Below are 18,080 nucleotides of genomic sequence, written 5' to 3' on the forward strand. Positions count from 1 at the left end.
AAGGACTTTTGAAAATTATATTGTCCAATTGTCATTCTGGAAAGGACAGAATCAGTTCCACTCCCAACAGCAGCATGTGAAAATGCCCTTTTCCTTACACATTCACGTGAACACTGGGTAACACTGTTCTTTTATCTCTGCCAGTCTGATAAATGAAAATGTTATCTTACTTTAATTTGCATTTAATTACCAGTGAGGCTGAAAGCGACTGTCAAGGCAGGTATTTTCCCATTTTATAGGAAATAAATGCAGCATCCTTGTATGTCCCTCAATAAGGAATCACGGTGAATGAAGTAGCATGAATCACAACAAACTGTTCACTTAGACATTTATTATGTGCCTTTTACGGGCTTAATGGTTAAAAGGTTTTCTTCTCCACAAGTGAAAATCTAGACAGGAGAGATTTTCCTTTCTTCATCACTTCCAGAAAGTCCCATTTTCTTTGGATTCTAACACAGATACAGTCACTTAGGGATGTCTTGCATCAAAAGAGGGCTGACTGGCACCCAACAGGTGCTTTCCTATGGTGAGCCCAAGCTTCAGCCCCACATTTTACCCCTCAACAATAGGGACCAGAAGTGCAGGGAGTTTCAGTAGCTTGTTCAAAGCCAAAAAATGATTTAGTGGCAGAGCCAGGACTAGCTCTTGTGCCTTCTTCTTTCTTCTTGTCACTGTAACATTGTCTCCTGTGACTTACGTCACCTCAGATCTGGACCGAAATGATGCCTTTTGTTTCTGAACTTGTTCTCAGTTTTCCACTTTAATTACTGCCCTTGGGTTGATGATAGCTCTCCAAGTCAATTTTTAACACTTGCAGAAAGATCCTTGCAGAGCTGTGCCTAAAGTTGTGTGGCCAGGACTAGTAACCTTCAGTAAACACCTGCTTGGGGGAAGCCTTGTCTATGTCAGCAGTTCTGCTACAGTTCTATCTTTTCCAGACTGAAATCCCTCACAAATATCCCAGCAGCTTGCTTTTTAGAATATCAAAAATCAAGGCACATTTCCAGTTATCTTGTCTCAGAAATGGTGTGCCTTCGTTGACTGTATAAAACACTTTTTAATCAAAACATTAGGAAATTATTTGTTATATGTTGTTAGTTTATTTTGAATTCAAAGGAAAACAGCCTTTCTCCTTCTGCTGGGGCATTTCTTTAATAGTCACTAGGTGATTTGGAGTGTGCTCAATTTGGTCTGAGCTTCATTTGGTGATCTAAAAAAATTTTTTTTTTATTTTTTTTAAATATTTTTTTTTTTTCAACGTTTTTTTTTTTAATTTGTTTTTGGGACAGAGAGAGACAGAGCATGAACGGGGGAGGGGCAGAGAGAGAGGGAGACACAGAATCGGAAACAGGCTCCAGGCTCCGAGCCATCAGCCCAGAGCCTGACGCGGGGCTCGAACTCACGGACCGCGAGATCGTGACCTGGCTGAAGTCGGACGCTTAACCGACTGCGCCACCCAGGCGCCCCTAAAAAAATTTTTTAAAACATCATTAAAGCCTATAGTATTTGTCCTTAGAGAGCAAGCAATGTTTTTAAATTCCTCATTCTTTTCCAGCCACTAACTAGACAGCTTAATCTAAAATGAAAAAGAATTTTTTTTGCTATAACCAACACTAATGAACAATTCCAATTTTCTTCTAAAATGTAAAGCCTACATTTAAACCACTACGGAATGTTAAATTCTTGAAGAAGGAGAAAAGAGAAGGCTAAAACTACCAATGAAAAGTTTTCTTTTTTTTTTTTTTTTTTTAACGTTTATTCATTTTTGAGACAGAGAGAGACAGAGCATGAATGGGGGAAGGTCAGAGAGAGAGGGAGACACAGAGTCTGAAACAGGCTCCAGGCTCTGAGCTGTCAGCACAGAGCCTGACTCAGGGCTCAAACTCACGGACGGCGAGATCGTGACCTGAGCCAAAGTCGGATGCCCAACTGACTGAGCCACCCAGGCACCCCAAGTTTTCTTTTTTTTTAATCCTGCTAATTACAATTGATTTTCATGAGGAAAGAAAAAGAAATACTATCCCCTTTAAAACCACCCAAAGCCAGCAAAACAAACTATGACCAGAGAATTTCCTGTTGATGGCTCTCTTATTTCCTGAGAATTATACGATAATTAGAATTGTCTGAATTATTCGACAGAGGTTGTTGCCAGATAAAATACCTGGGCTGATTTAGAGTGGTCAGCACTTCTTCAACAGACATGATTATCAGCGTTAATTCTGGGACCTCTGCTATCCACGAGGCCCCAGCAGATAAATAACACCATTATTCTTAGCTCTCAGCTCAGGTGTAAGTCTCACTCATGGAGCACTTAGATTTATAGGTGATGTAATTTAGAATTCTAGGCTCGTAAGTTAATGCTTCAGAAATGTCTTCTTTATCTTTTCTGGAATGATAAATGGATGGATCCCTGGCCAAGCTCCCCATCTCCTTGCTTAATCACTTTGCTTTTGATGAAGGCCTTATTCTGCCAGATTCACTACTGTTTGCAGTATAAAAAGTGATGATTTGGTATAGACAAGAAAGTGATTAATGTCAATGGCAGATAGTAACGTTACTGAAGTGGTACCTTTAGCAAGATAATAATACTCTAGAGCACTTACTATGTACTAGGCTCTGAAATGGTACTTTGGAAAAGTCACTTTATAAATATTAATTCTTTTAATGTTTATTTTTGAGAGAGAGACAGAGCATGAGCCAGGGAGGAGCAGAGAGAGAGGGAAACACAGAATCCGAAGCAGCCTCCAGGCTAGCTGTCAGCACAGAGCCTGATGTGGGGCTTGAACCCACAAACCATGAAATCGTGACCTGAGCCGAACTCAGACGCTCAACCAACTGAGCCACCCAGGTGCCGCCAGTTTACAAGTATTTTCGCTGCATAAACAATTGAAGCTAATATTTATGTAATGTTTTTATATATGTCATCTATTCAATCTTTCAACATCCTTATGAGGTATGTATTATTCCCATTTCATGCATGAGGAAACGGGCATAGAGAGATTATACAACTATCTCAAGTTCATGCTTTTTCTTAACATTTAGGTGTTTGCTTTTCAATCCTCATTAGTTATCAAGGACATTTTAGTAGTGATTCTGAGCAGAGACACATGAGAAAAAACAGGACTATGGTTAGTTCTAGGTCACTAAGGCAAAAAATGGTTCTTCTCTCTGGCTTGCCTGTGTACAGCCCCATCACAAAACAAAACAAAACAAAACAAAACAAAACACAACACAAAACAAACCACAAAATGTCCAAGAAGAGGCAAAATGTCTCACTTCCTTTGAAACAGGAGTCATACAGACCATTTAGGTTTTTACTAATAAATGGAAAATCTTTCACAAGTATTTTGCAAAATGTTTTAAAAGAGTAATAGAGGCACTGAAAGTAGAAGCATGAATGTCACCTTCACTCACCACATGAGACCTGGGCCCATGTGCCCATGAGGTCCTTCTAATTGGTGAGTAAACAATAAGAGCTGCTGCTGATTGAGAACTTACTATGTGAGAGGTTTTACCGGTCGCCTAACCTCAACGGTTTCTCACCCTCTCAGCATGTTTCAGGTGGTTAAATCAGCGCTTCTCTTGTATCTGGGGCAGCCCTTCCACCTAGCGTTTACTGCATTATTTTGAAATTATATTTTTATCACCCTGATTACTCCATGAATAACCAAGAGCAGCAGCCGTATCACCATCATTGTTGTGTACCTAATACTTGCCACAATGTCTGGTACACCACAGACACTAAATAAGTGTTTGGTAAAAAATATTTGATTTTGGGGTGCCTGGGGGGCTCAGTCGGTTAAGCGTCCGACTTCAGCTCAGGTCACGATCTCATGGTTCCTGAGTTCGAGCCCCGTGTCAAGCTCTGTGCTGACAGCTCAGAGCCTGGAGTCTGCTTCGGATTTTGTGTCTCCCTCTCTCTACCCCTCCCCAGCTTGTACTCTGTCTTTCTCAAAAATAAACATTTTTTAAAAAGTTTGATTGTAATCAACAAATATTTTAAAAACTCACAATAGCTTTTCGATTTGAACTTTCAATTATTCCCCACAAAAGAAAAAGTGAAGTTGAGGAAACAATCTCTTTTGGGCCAAACTTTTCCTTGTCTAGGATGTAAAACTCCAACCAATCCTCTTTCCGGTGTCCTCTCGTTGCTTTTGTTCCTCCCTCAGATGGGAAGGACTCTGATCACTGGGGCTGGGAGAGCTGATTTCTACGGCTTGCTTAGCACTTTCAAATCCTCATTACGTGAGACGGTGGGCCTTCCAAAGGTCTGACTGAACTGGTGACAAGCTAATGGCTTACGCTGAAGAATATGAACCAGGTTGTGGCCAGGTCTCTGCATGAAAAGGAGAAACAACCTACTTGCCTCAGGTGAGGTGTGACCAGCAGCAAACAGAAATAAGGGTGTGAGCTGTGACCGAAGAAACCCTGGTGCCCCGAACCTCACCATCCTCAGGGGAACTGCTGGTTCATATTCCTCTTTGCATCCCTGAAGCCTAGAACTTTGCTCAGAACAAAGTTCAATAAAGGCTTTTGGAATAATGAGGGGGCTGGGCTTATGAGGTTTCTTTCTTGGTTCCCAGAGCATAAGTCTCTTGAGTTGAATTGAGAACACTTGGGATCCAGGAGATGTGGCTGGGGGCATCCTCCATGATCACAAACTGGGTGTGCAAGAAGTTCTATATTTCTTTATGTTCTCTAAGTCAACTTAATTTTGACTCATAGCCCTCATTCTTCCAGGCTTGTAGGAAATTCAACTTCACTCTTTATTGGGGCTATCCACTTTATAATGGAGTAAACATCTGAAGCCAACAAATGGAGACATCCCCTTTGATCATCAATCATTTACCAGAGACCAGAGCTGTCCCAAATCTATGGTCCCATTGGGGACACCAATTCTGCTGTTTCATGTTCAGGGTACAAAGCTCTCTAGATGCTAGTCTCCTTGATAAATGTGGGGTCTTTATTTTTTGAGGTGTTTTCACCTCATTCAGGTGGAATGAGGAAGGGGAAGTAAGGACAGTCCTACTACGAGGAACGACCTTAGGCCTCTTTCCAATTGTTAGACCAGGGAAGTGTATTCTCCTTGTCCTTAGTATGAGAAAATGTCCTTCTCTTCCTGCCCACTCAATAACACCTTGACTGGCTCACATTGGAAGAGCCATGGGTTCTTTAGTGGGTGCTGGAAGATTCATGTACTTGGCACTGCATACTTCTGTCTAGCCAAAGGCCTTGAAGCAAGGATTAACAAAACCTGTCCAACAGCTTGAAATGAGGGAGAAAGGGAAAACATGGAGAAAATAAAAAGAAGTAATTATTTTAGTTCTTTTTTTTTTTTTTTTTATTTTTTAATATATGAAATTTACTGTCAAATTGGTTTCCATACAACACCCAGTGCTCATCCCAAAAGGTGCCCTCCTCAATACCCATCACCCACCCTGCCCTCCCTCCCACCCCCCATCAACCCTCACTCTTATGTGGATCCTGAGAAACATAACAGAAACCCATGGGGGAGGGGAAGGAAAAAAAAAAAAAAAAAGAGGTTAGAGTGGGAGAGAGCCAAAGCATTAGAGACTATTTTAGTTCTTAATTACCATTTCTTAGAGCAAGGAAAGACATAGAGGCAGAAAAATGCAGAGACCATATGTATTACCTGGGCACCAGGCAGAGGGAATTGGGATTGAGAAGACATAAAATGAGGGTTAGTTAGGGTTTCCTGATTGGAGTTGAGATTTATTTAAGCATTACAAGAGCAATGTCTTAGCTGTCTTATTCTAGAGTAGGTGGCAGCAACAAGCAGTGGTCCAGTCTAATGGCACATTGGTAGTGCAGATCGTTTCCCATAGGACATTGAGGAGAAATAGCCATAGCCATAAGTAAAACCAATGATGAGGTTATACTGCATGGAGTATGGGGCAGAGACAATAGACCTTTTAAATTTGGGAAGAGAGGAATTCTTAACTGCCTACCCTACCTCAAGTCCTGCTAACCCCTTTTCACTTGTGGCTATCCTATCTCTACCTTTGGGAGTTCAAAAAGTATAATGTAAGGGGCACCTGGGTGGCTCAGTCATTTAAGTATCTGACTTTGGCTCAAGTCATGATCTCACAGTTCTTGGGTTTGAGCCCCGTGTCAGGCTCTGTCCTGAGAGCTCAGAGCCTGGAACCTGCGTTGGATTCTGTGTCTCCCTCCCTCTCTGATGCTCCCCTGCTTGTGTGCTCTCTCTTGCTCTCTCTCAAAATAAATAAACATTAAAAATTTTTTTAAAAAAGTATCATGTAAGAAGGGGGCAAGAAGCCAGAGGACAGAGAGATAGACTTTCAGATAAACAGGTGGCAAACTATCTTTGAAAAAAAGAGACAAAACAGACATTAATAGACAGAAGGAGAAGAAAAGGACAGAAACTAGAGATCTATCTACATCACGCTCCATGGAAACAAGGATAACATAAGGGGTTTGGGGATAGTGACTCAGACTCACTGGTCTGGTGCAATGAGATGGTGGGAGGGGAAACAGGTGCTTGGGATTTGGGGTAGTAGCCTGAGCTGGAGGCAGGGGAGTCTTTAAGACAATTTTTCAGAGACCTCACCTACTTCAGTCCCTACAAGAGGTCACTGTGTCCAAGGTTATTCTAGAGACATCTGGGTCATGAATTCCATGAAGAGTGAGAACAATCCATGCTAGACTTGCTGGTGTCTGGGATCTGGGCATGGATTTGTGGTAGAGTCTAGGGAGCTGAATATGGGTGGGAGATCCCAGGTCACTTACTATGGGAATCATTTACTGTACTATACTCTCACCCACAGCCATTCCTGAGATGTTCTGGGCCCCTTCTAGGGCCACCAGCTCAAGGAAGATGAAAATGAGTACTCGAAGAAAGAGTTTCATCTTTTATATCCTGGAATAGAACAGGAAATGAAGAGTAAAAAATAAGAAGATGCCTTAGGATTGGGGATATGGATACTCCTGAAAAAATAGGGGCTGAAAAGCCTTGCAGCCAGGTTATAGCAGGTTGAGGTCTCAGGAGACAGCTGGAAGAAGAAAAAAACAGTGGGAAAAAAGTACAATGTCACTGACCAGGCATTGGTAAAGAGGTACAGCATTTGGGCTGGCCTGTTAGAGGGATCCTCATTCTGATGTGATGGTTGGTGGAAGCCACTTCTGAATAGCCAAAAGATGAACATTGGCTCTAAAGTTCCCCTTCAGGCAGAGCAGTTCCCTTTTCTCCCAAGCTCATTCCTAATGTTTTCAGAAATTCCTACTCAAGCCAGCCCTGTCTTTCGACACAGCTTGCACAACCCCCTCAAGACTCTTCTATAATTCAGGGCAGGAACAACTTGTCCATTGGTCTCCCTATGGTCTGAGTTATCAAGCTAAGCTAATGCTCCAGGTTGAGTAAGGTCATCTTCTGGGATCACTACCTTGGATATCATTTGACTTGCATATATGCCATGGGCAGCTCACTGTTCTCTGCTTTGACACAAATGTGAATCTATGTGGAGCCTAACTTGCTAGGCAGAGTCTATTGTTTAGCCTGTTCAAATTTTACTTACATAGGAGCTTGGCATATCTAACTATGAAGCACAGAGCATCCCTTGTCTCAAGCATAAGTATATGATTACAGTTCGTTTTGGTTGTCTTTCATATCTTTCCTTCAAGTCTGTAATACTCCAACTATCTCTAGCTTATAATTTTGCTTATTTTTCATTTCACAGTAGTCAACGGAAAGTGATCCCTTGGTCAGTCTGCAGGAAAACCTCAACTATGATACAGCTATACAATTATTTCAACAAGGCTTGAAGACAAAGACCTGTAGCATCACAAAGAATTAAACCATATGATAAAGCATTTATAACAAAACATGAAGCAAAAAGCATCCATCTAAGACAGTGTACTACAAGACTTTTTACCAAGGCTTCCCTCAAGCCCAGTGCTTTTTGTTCACTGACATGCTTTGTTATTGTCAGATGGTTCTAATTACGTCCTATGGTCATTTTGGCTGCTCCCATCTAAACCAAGGTCTGGTCACTGAACTCAGAATTACCCAAGGGATGGAGACTTAATGTTCAGTTTCATAGTGGTAATGTTTTCATCGGCCTCAGACATTTTTAGGTATGAGGTGAATCCCAAACAGACAAATTTTTGCACCAGAGCCCATTTTTATCTGAAAGGCTAGCTATGGTTATGATTTACAACCAGGTGTGGTTTCAGAGGCTCAATATCTGGGAGCTTATTACTTATTACTGCTCAATTACCTCATATACAATCATTATTCCAAAGCAATTAGGCTAGAAGCCAGTCAAAAATTTACCTGTCACAACAAGTTCATAATAGACAAAGAGACCTAAACACTATTATTTTACCTAAACATCCTTATTGATGGGGTTGGTAATATTTTATTCTCTGTGGCACTTATTACTCCCATGCACAAAAGGAACATTATATTAATGCTTTTATACCCTTAAAGATAAGCATTCAGGCCATCAGATGGCAGGTGCTTTCTTAAATTTTGTTTCAGTTTTTTAATTGTCATGGCAACTTAGCCAGTCTAATTTCTGATTAGTCACCATTTTAAGACATTAGGTCAATACCCAATAAGTATTGACATTTCCAAACTCAAGAATATGCTTTAAACATATTTGAGCCCGGGTGACCTTTCAAGCTCATATGTTCAGGTGTGCTTTCCTTTGCTGTGTCCAGAAGATGGTACAACCCCAGCTCTATACTTCAATCATCCCTCTGTGCAAGAGGGCTAATGGGTATGGTGAAGAGTGATATAGGATATGTCAGTGGATATGCTAGGTGCAATATACATTGGGCCCTGATAAACATTTTTAGGTCTGGGTAATGGTTCATTGTCATTCTAATCAGGCCCAATCCACCATACACTCTGACAGTCTGCATTTATCTGAGTCAAGAATACTTGGCATTTGGGGGACTCAAATCATAAATTTATTTAGAAGGCACTCGAAACCATAGTCCAGCCCTTGGTGCTCATCAGCCTACTTTTGGGGGTCAATGAAGAGAAACAACGCAGGGTGAAACTTTCCAACTCTGTTGGTTACAGACTGTTCTGTCATCATATGGCCATCTTCCAGTTGTTCCCTGTAAACATAAGTTGATGGGTTTTTAAGTGATCACAGAGATCTACCCTACCAAAGAACCAGACTTACTGGAGGCTGGGGTATAGGAGGTCTCTCCGAATTCCTGTAAAGGTAAGGGCAAGATCCTTGTGAAAAGATCCCATCCACCTTAAATGTGCTCTAATGCCTATGGTGTTTTAGATTATAAAAAGGGAGAGGATTTGGTCAGACTTTTGCCCCCCACATATTACCTAACTCATGGCTAAAGAGCTGTGCTATTTTCTATTCAGCTGAAGAGCTGAAGAGCTGGATTCCCCCATGAGGTTCCTATTCAACTCATTATCTTTTAAGGTGCAGTTTATTTCTTCCTCCATCCTGGGAATTTGTGTAAGTACATGCCTTGCTGCTACCAGCGAGACTCCAGCCTTGATCAGGAAGAATTATTTGGGAGATATTTGGCAGAAATATCCAGGCATAGCCTGACTCACAGTTGCTTGCATTATTCGTAACAATGGGGAAATTTCAAGCCTTTGATTCACTGATATTCTTTAAGAGGATCACTTTGAATTATTTGTCAGGCTATTCACAGATCTCCATTTATTTAGGATCAGTTGCTGCAGATTTATTTTGTTCCTTTGAGGTGATGTTTCTGAGTCTTCACGTTCTTTGTAGTTTTGTGTTGGTGCCTGTGCATTGGAAGAAACAGCCACCTCTCCCAGTTTTTATGGACTGGTTTTGACAGGTTCAGAAGACCTTCACCAATCAGCGCTGATAGAGATTCTGCGTGTTTCTCAAACTTTTTCTATGGATATGTCTTCTCTGGACTTATGCATGTAAATTCCTAATTTTAGGGATTTATTGGTTTCTTTTCAGGAGCCCATAATTTCTTGCTCCTTCTGGTGTCCATTCCTCTTTCTTTTTTCCTATAGAGAAATCTCAAGTTCTTGTGGTTTATTTTTTTTCCTCAAGCTTGTGGCACTGTGCTGGGCACAGCAAGCCATCCTTCTCTTTTCCTTTGTTCTTAGCTGCTGGTTTCATCAGTGCTCTGGGTGAGGTGAGACAGAAACCAGCCCTTTGGGCGGCATGCTGAAAGTCCAAAACATTGGATGCACACTTCTCTCCCTGGCCTGCAGGGAGAAATTGCAGGCTAAGGCCATCTCTCTTGATGCTGAGGCTGTGCTGGCTTGGGAGAGGGGCTGATGTGCAAAAAGTGAAGTTGCTCTTATGTGTTTCAATGCAGGTATTAAAGGTTCCATGCTCATCTGGAGTACTGCAACTTCTTAACTGGATTTTAGACTTCTCACAAAGATATTGTGGTGTGTATATCATTCTCAAACTGGTGTCTCTGTGGAGAAATGAGGGCTGAAACTTCCTGTTCCACCGTCCTCCTGACCACTCCTTACATTTAAAATTTTATAGGGACTGTGTTCCTACCGTATAAGACCACCCCCTCTCACTGGGGATGAAAAAGCAAAGACAATCAACTCTTTATATACCTTTTTTTAAATTTAGTTACATAGATTAGCTCTAGTAGGATGTTCAGGGCCAAGATCCATGTTTGTATAAGCATCTTGAAAATTTGGTGTTTTATTCTTTGTCTAACTATGACATTAATATAGTTGAATATATTTATACTCTGTCCAGATAAGGAAGTAGCTTATTCTTAAGTAGTCTGACTGATATCCCTCCCAGCATGAGAAAGAAAGAAGATGGCTACCTGACTTAAGTGTCCATTCTGGACTTCTCCCTCTGTCCACCTAAAATGAAATTTTGATGCCTGATATTTCACAGATACTTTGCTTCCTTCTGAAGCAGACAAATTGAAAACAGACTGCCTATAGATGTTAGCAGATGTAGGGGGACCTGGGTAGCCCAGTCAGTTGAACATCCAACTCTTGATTTTGGCTCAGGTCATGATCCCAGGGTTGTGGGATTGAACCCCACCTTGGGCTCTGCGCTGACAGCATGGAGCCTGCTTGGGATTCTTTCTCCTTCTCTTTCTGCCCCTCCCCCATTTGCAGACTGGTGGGCATGTGCCCTCTCCCTCTCTCTCTCAAAATAAATAAATAAACATTAAAAAACTTCTATTTTGAAACAGTTTGGACTTACAGAAAAGTTACAAAAATAATAAAGTTCTCCTACACCCTTCACTCAGGTTCCTCAAATGTTAACATCTTGTATAATCAGAATTATGAAAACTAACAAATAAACATTGATATAATACTATTAAATAAACTACAGATTATTTTTCCTCAGATTTTTCCAGTTTTGTTTGTTTGTTTATTTGTTGTTGTTGTTAATATCCTGTTTTTCTCAGGATCCAGTCTAGAATCCCATACTATATTTGTCATGCCACCTTAGTATCCTTCAGTTTGTGACAATTCCTCAGCCCTTTTTTACTTTGACATTGCTAAGACTAGAGGCCAATTCTTTTGATCACCATCCCTCAATTTGGGGTTTTCTGATGCTTTCTCATGATTAGACGGAGGTTATGCATTTTTGGCAAGAATACCACAGAAGTAATGTACACGTCACTGTATCTTGTCAGGGTGTACTGGTGATGTTCACTTTAATCACTGAGTTAAGGTGATGTCTTCCAGGTTTATCTGCTGTACAGTCATGATTTTTCCCTTGGTAACTAATAGTATTTGAGGGGAAATACTTTGAGACTACAGAAACAGTCCAGCTTCTTCTTATGGCTGTACCTGCCTCAGGTAAACAACAGCTTAAATTCCATTTCTCCCTCAGAAGATGTTGCTCCTCAGATTTGGGCTAGTTTTTCTGTTCTGCCCTCCAGTGGGTTCCAAAAAAAGTCATGAACTTGCCATTTGTCCACTCTTTGTCTTATTGTAGGTGTGAGAGTGATGTTCATTCTAGTTCTCTATAAGTCAAAACCAGAATGCTATATCCTTTCTTCTTTTTATAAGAAAAAGATTAGCCTCTAGGGTGTAATTTTCAACTTATACAAGAGTTTAGGAGAGCCATTGCTTATTTAGAAAAAAAGTAAAAGAGATTTAAATACTTTCTGACTGCTATATGCTTTTATCATGAGAAACGGTGTAAAGTGGAAAGAGTACTGGATTGGGAAATCAAAGATCTGACTGCTGGTGTTTGCTGTCCCACTAGCAATCTCTTTGACCTTGATCAAACCCCTCACCCTTCAATTATCACCTGAAAAAAGATACAGGATGGACTGGATGGTGGCTGGGAGGCTTCCTGGGTACACAGTTTTCCATGATAATAGCTCACGTGCTTCTGATAGCTCCAAGGTAGTACCACTTAATGAGTGTTTTCTACGTGCCAATCACTGTGCTAGGTATTTAGCACAGGAACCTCATTTAATCATTAAGACAACCCTATGAGGAAGGTAATATTTTCTCCATTTTACAGAAAAGGGAACTCAGATTCCTAGAGTAGGTTTTGAAAAAAAGACGAGATGTGAAGGTCCATCTGTCTAATTAAAGCCAATGCTCTGTACACAGTATGTGCTTCCTATCTCTGAAATAAAACACTAAAATAGAGTAGTCAGTCTAGGATCTTGTTTGTACTTCATTCAAATTCAAGAGCATCCAATGATATATAAGAACAGATATGAAACTCCTATACTGTGTAAAATTCTATCCTAAGCACTCGGAAAGATGGATATGACATGGTATTTGCTGTGCATAAAACTCAAAATATAGTAGGAGAAATGAGATATAATACACAAAGAGATAATCAACAATTATAGGAGGCAATCCACAAGTGCAAAATGAAGGTGTAGACAGATATTGGAAACAAGAGGAAGTCGTGGTCATTGTGGGCTGAGGTTGGTCATAAACAGCTTCAGTAGGGATGAGGTTTTTGCTCCTGGCCTTCAAGGGCAGGTAGGCTTTCTATAGACTGGGGTTGGGTTTGGGGGGATGGAAAAGTGGGCTGTGGCAGTGGGGTGGTAGTTGGGGTAGAGGAAATGGATTATACAAAGGTATAGAGGAAAAAGAAGTACAGAGAGTGGATTAGGGCTACCAGGAATAGACACATTTGAGTAGAATGAAGGTCCTCAGAGGATCAGCAGCAGCAAATAAGGTTGGAAGAGTAGACTGGAGTTGCTTGTGAGGGACACTGGAGCAAAGCTGAGGATGGTAAGCTTGGTACACAGGCAATGGAATGGGTGGGGGGCAGTGAAATTTTTTTGAGTGATTTGAAGAGAGATGATTTCAGGAGAGAACATTGTGCAGATGGGCACAGTGGGTTGCAGCAGGTAGGGCAGGATTAGAAAGAGCAGAGGCTAATATGGAGGTCCATGTTGGGACACAGCCTGGCGTAGGGGAGAGGCAGCTTCAGAATCACACAGAACAGGATTAGAGTCTCTCAACTCTGACTTCCCAGCTGTGTTACTTTGGGCAGATTTCTCAGTGCCCTCAGCCTCAGTTGCTACTGCAAAATGTAGATAATACCTTTACCACAGAAATGTTTATTGACCCACTCAAAACATTTGCTGAGACCCCCATGTGTCAGATAAGGAATAGAGAGGTATCAGGGATCATCCCAACATATTTGGCCTGAGTAATGAGTACAGTGCATCTGCCATTCTTGTGACATTTAAACGATATACTGTGTGTAAAACTCCTGTCATAGTGCTTTGTAAATAGTGGCATGTCAGTATGTGCTAACTCTCCTCAAAAAACTAAGGGCCTGGGCTTAGTTTGTGGCAATGCAATATAAATGAAGCCATCAGCATGAGCTTTCATCAACAGAGAGAGCAGTCAGGGCTAAAATATATGATTATCTAGAATATGTAAGTTCTATGAAGGTTCTAAATGCCTTGTACTCCCTTAGGTATAAAAGGGTGGAGGAGGGACAGATTTATTACTGGTAATTATATCTGTCAGAATTGTAACAGGAGATAGATGCACACCCAAGCTGAGTAACTGAGGAGAATCCAATGAAATGTCAGGAGAAGGAACGATCATGAAACCAGGAGAGAGAACAACATAGAAATTAACCCCCTGACAGTAACTCTGGCTTTGGTAAAACACAATGACCCAGTGTGGAAGGAACCTAGCTATACATTCTTTTCCCCAATGGAAACTAAAACCAAAAACATTAGCTACCATCCAGGGCTCTCCATAAAACTTAACGAGGAGAAAAAAGGAAGACAAGAAACAATTAACTAATGTAAAACATAACTTCTAATTTCTCTGCCTCTGTAGCTAGGTCACAGGCTGTGGTTGACAGCTACAGCGTCTTTCCTCCACTACCCATTCCATGGTCTCTGCCCTCTCACAGAACCTCAGCAGGGGCTAATAACGCCAAAGACACAAACACAGAGAGAGGAAGGGACTATCTTTACTATTGGTAAAGCAGGGATGTTACAGGTAAAGGGGACTTGAGAAGTCATGGCTTGAAGGAAAGGAGGTGGAGGTTTCCTGGTGGGGGTCATGGTTTTATTGTCTTCATGGTCCCCAGACTCAGATCTCACCTCCTTCACTTAGATGAGGAGGCAGCAATGGGCAGTGTACACCCTACAGGATTGCACTGCTGGAGCAGACATCCCAGGAGCCACAGGCTTGGGCACAGGAGCAAGCCTTCCCCAATTATCTTTTGCCTCCTCCCTTTGGGTGGGGCAGAAACATCATGGGGTTAGATTGGAAGGGGGAAATGGAAGACACAGAAGAGGAAGGAGGTGATATGGCAGGGTACTGGATGAAAGAAAAGATTGGAGTGGGGCAGTTAAAGAAGACGGAAAGAAGTGGAAAGAAATCATCCCTTGGGAGGGATGGATGAAAATGATGGATATAGGCGTTATGATCCAACCCAGTGACATTATAATCCTGAGTTTGGAGATAATCTGCTGGTACAGTAATGTGTTGGCAGCCTGAGTGCAGGTATGAGAAAGGGCATGGGATGAGCAAGCACTCCCATCTTCATATAATTACTTACATGAGAGGCAGGAGGACAGGTTTTTTCATTAGTGATGCTGCTACAAAAGAGCTATTTCATGCAGTCTGGGGGTTTACATTATGTAGGAGAGACAAAGAGCTAGGACAGGATGCACACTGGCTAGCCCCCTGCCCCCAATCCCACATCACCCTTCTGTTTATGCAAAGGAGTCAGTGTATCCAGGATTGAGCCACTTAATAGTTGTGTACTGCTGGATAAATTACAGAGCTTGTCTAAGCCTCCGTTTTCTCTTCTGTATAATGGAAATAGCACTATTACCTCATAAAGTTGTAGTGAGCAGTTAATAAAATAATAACAGAATGCCTAACAGTGCCTAGCACATGCTAAGTGCTAAAGAATGTTAGATGTAGGCTTCATCACTGAGTCACTAGCAGCTCTAAGAACCCATTAGGCATGGAGAAGGTAGGGAGTTTGGGGATGAATCTTCCAGTTAGAAGTTGCCATCTGGAGATGGGCTAGGAAATGGAGTAGAGTCAAATAGCAGGATTGAGAATTTGGGATATAACTGCCCCCACCCCCATTGCTACCTCCATTATAAGTCAACCAGCTCGCCCAGAGCTGCTCTTACCTTTTCATATGCTGAAGCATCAGCAGCACTGAGAACACCTGAGCTCATGAGTTGGAAGGCGGGATGAGGAGCAGGTGAGCAGAAGGCTTCATCCTGACGGAAGACATCATCCTGCCATGAGAAAAAATTGGAGAGAAGATGAAAAAAATTTGGGGGTCTAGAGGGGAGAGGTGGGAAAGGACTGTAGGGAAGCAGCTGGACTAGGGAGAGGCAGAGATGTCAGGGAAGAGAGCTATACATCAGGCTCACACAGCCAGGTTTAAGGAAGGGCTGCCAAGGTTGGGAGGGCAAGAATGTTTTTCAACATGGCAGCATGTGATGAGGGTATTCCCTCCCCTCCACCAACAAACAGAGGCAGTAAAGGCAGCTGGAAAGGGTCAAGCTTTCAGGAAGAAGCTGAAAAAATCTCCATTGTGTCCGGAGAACAACCAGCTGCCTTTTCTCTGATTCTCTGCTGGGGAAGTCTTTCCATCTTTCTCTTTTCCCTACCCCACTCTTTTTGGCAGTCCCACAAGCCTGGCCACTGGCTTGTCAGGAATTGCCAAGTTTGTTGACATCTCTCATTATAGACCTTTTGTTCATTCCTTCAACAGGAAGAGACAGAAAGATGTGATCTTAGGACTCTAGTTGTCATCTACTCAGACCCTATTACATTATCCTTGACTAATTCCATCCGTGGGACACTAACAAAAATCCCAACTGGTAGAAGCTTAGAATTGGAATGGAACCTCCATGAATGCAGTAATTTTTGCCTATTTTAGCCACCACTGAATCCCACTGCCAATCACACAGCAGAACTCAATAAATTCTCATAAAAATGAATGAATACAAACGTTGATTATTTACTTATGAAGAAATGAGATTCTACACTTTGTTCAGATTCTCTGTTCTGGCAGCTTCAGATTATTTCCCTCTTTCTTCTTTACCATCCTTGTGGTTTCTCCTCAAAGATCACAAGATGGTTGACTAACTTCATGGTCACAGCTCCAGATCTCACCTCACACCCAAATCCAAAGCAACAAAATTGTCATGGACACTTTTGAGTCTCTGTTTTTCATCTAGGAAGCAAACTCTTTTTCAAAAGACCCAAGAAGAGTTCTTTTCTGTCTTCTTGGACGGATATGGGTCACATTCCCCAACTCCACCCCATGCAAAGGTGTCTAGGAAAGAGAATACTTGGCCAAGAGGAGAAGTTTCATTATTGACTTAAATAATAATTTATCCTTCAGGACTGGGAACATTACCATTCTGAATGAAACCAGGATGATGTTCACACAGATGAAGGGGAAATTGGCCACTCAGTGGGCAACCATATCAGCCAGTACAACAAAATCCACTTCTGCTTCTACTGTTGCTAACCTCTCTGACTTCCACCTTCATTCTCTGACTTTTTCTTTAGAAGACATACCCTCTGATATTTCTTCTACAGGCACCTTGAGCATGAGACCCAGGGGCCAATGAAACAATGTCTGTCCCTCAGTGACCAATGCTGAGGTACAGGAAGCTGGATAGAAAGCAAGAAAGGGAGCTGACTCAAACTTGATAGTAGGCTAATTTGTTTGTCCATTGCAACTCCTCCATGGGCCAGGTTCTGTTCTAAGCAATGTGGATTCAATGATATCCAAGTTAGACAAAATGTCATCTTTCATGGATTACATGTTTCAAGGGGGAAGATAATATACTAACAGATGAATACATATTTTTAAGCCAGGACTAGAAAGCATTAAAAAAAAATAAAGGACAGGGGTGCCTGGGTGGCTCAGTTGGTTAAGCTTCTGACTTCGGCTCAGGTCATGATCTCACGGGATGTGAGTTCAAGCCCCATGTCAGGCTCTGTGCTGACAGCTCGGAGCCTGGAGCCTGCTTTGGATTCTGTATCTCCCTCTCTCTCTGACCCTCCCCCATTCATGCTCTGTCTCTCTCTGTCTCAAAAATAAATAAACATTAAAAAATATTTAAAAAACAACAACAAAAAATAAAGGACAAGATATAGAGCATTCTGGAAAGCTTCTCTGAAATAGATTGACCTTGTTTGTGAAGAACCATGTAACTATGGCAAAGGAGGGACATGAAGTGGAAAGGCCTAAGGAGGGAGGGTGACCATTGCTTATAGGAACACCAAGAACTCAGATGTGGCCAGGGTGAAGGATCCAAAATGAAGTTGGAAATATAGCCAATGGCTAGATGCAGATAATGTTGGCCATGATAAACATTTGGGATTTTATTTTCTGTGTAATGAGAAGTCACTAGAATGTGTAATTTGGGCAAAAATTTGACATAATTTTCATTTATATTTTAAAAGACTCATTCTACTTGCCACAAGTAGGGGCATTAAGTTATTATTACACTGATTAATAGCACACAATTGAACAAACATTTATAACAAATTTTGAAAAGTAATAAACACCAATGGTATATTTTAGAAATGTATTTCTTAAATGAGAGAAATGGAGCTGATTTTTCTTTCAGTAATTTATTTATCCATG

This window comes from Panthera tigris, chromosome C2 (genome assembly GCF_018350195.1).
Source record: "Panthera tigris isolate Pti1 chromosome C2, P.tigris_Pti1_mat1.1, whole genome shotgun sequence".
Classification (NCBI taxonomy): domain Eukaryota; kingdom Metazoa; phylum Chordata; class Mammalia; order Carnivora; family Felidae; genus Panthera; species Panthera tigris.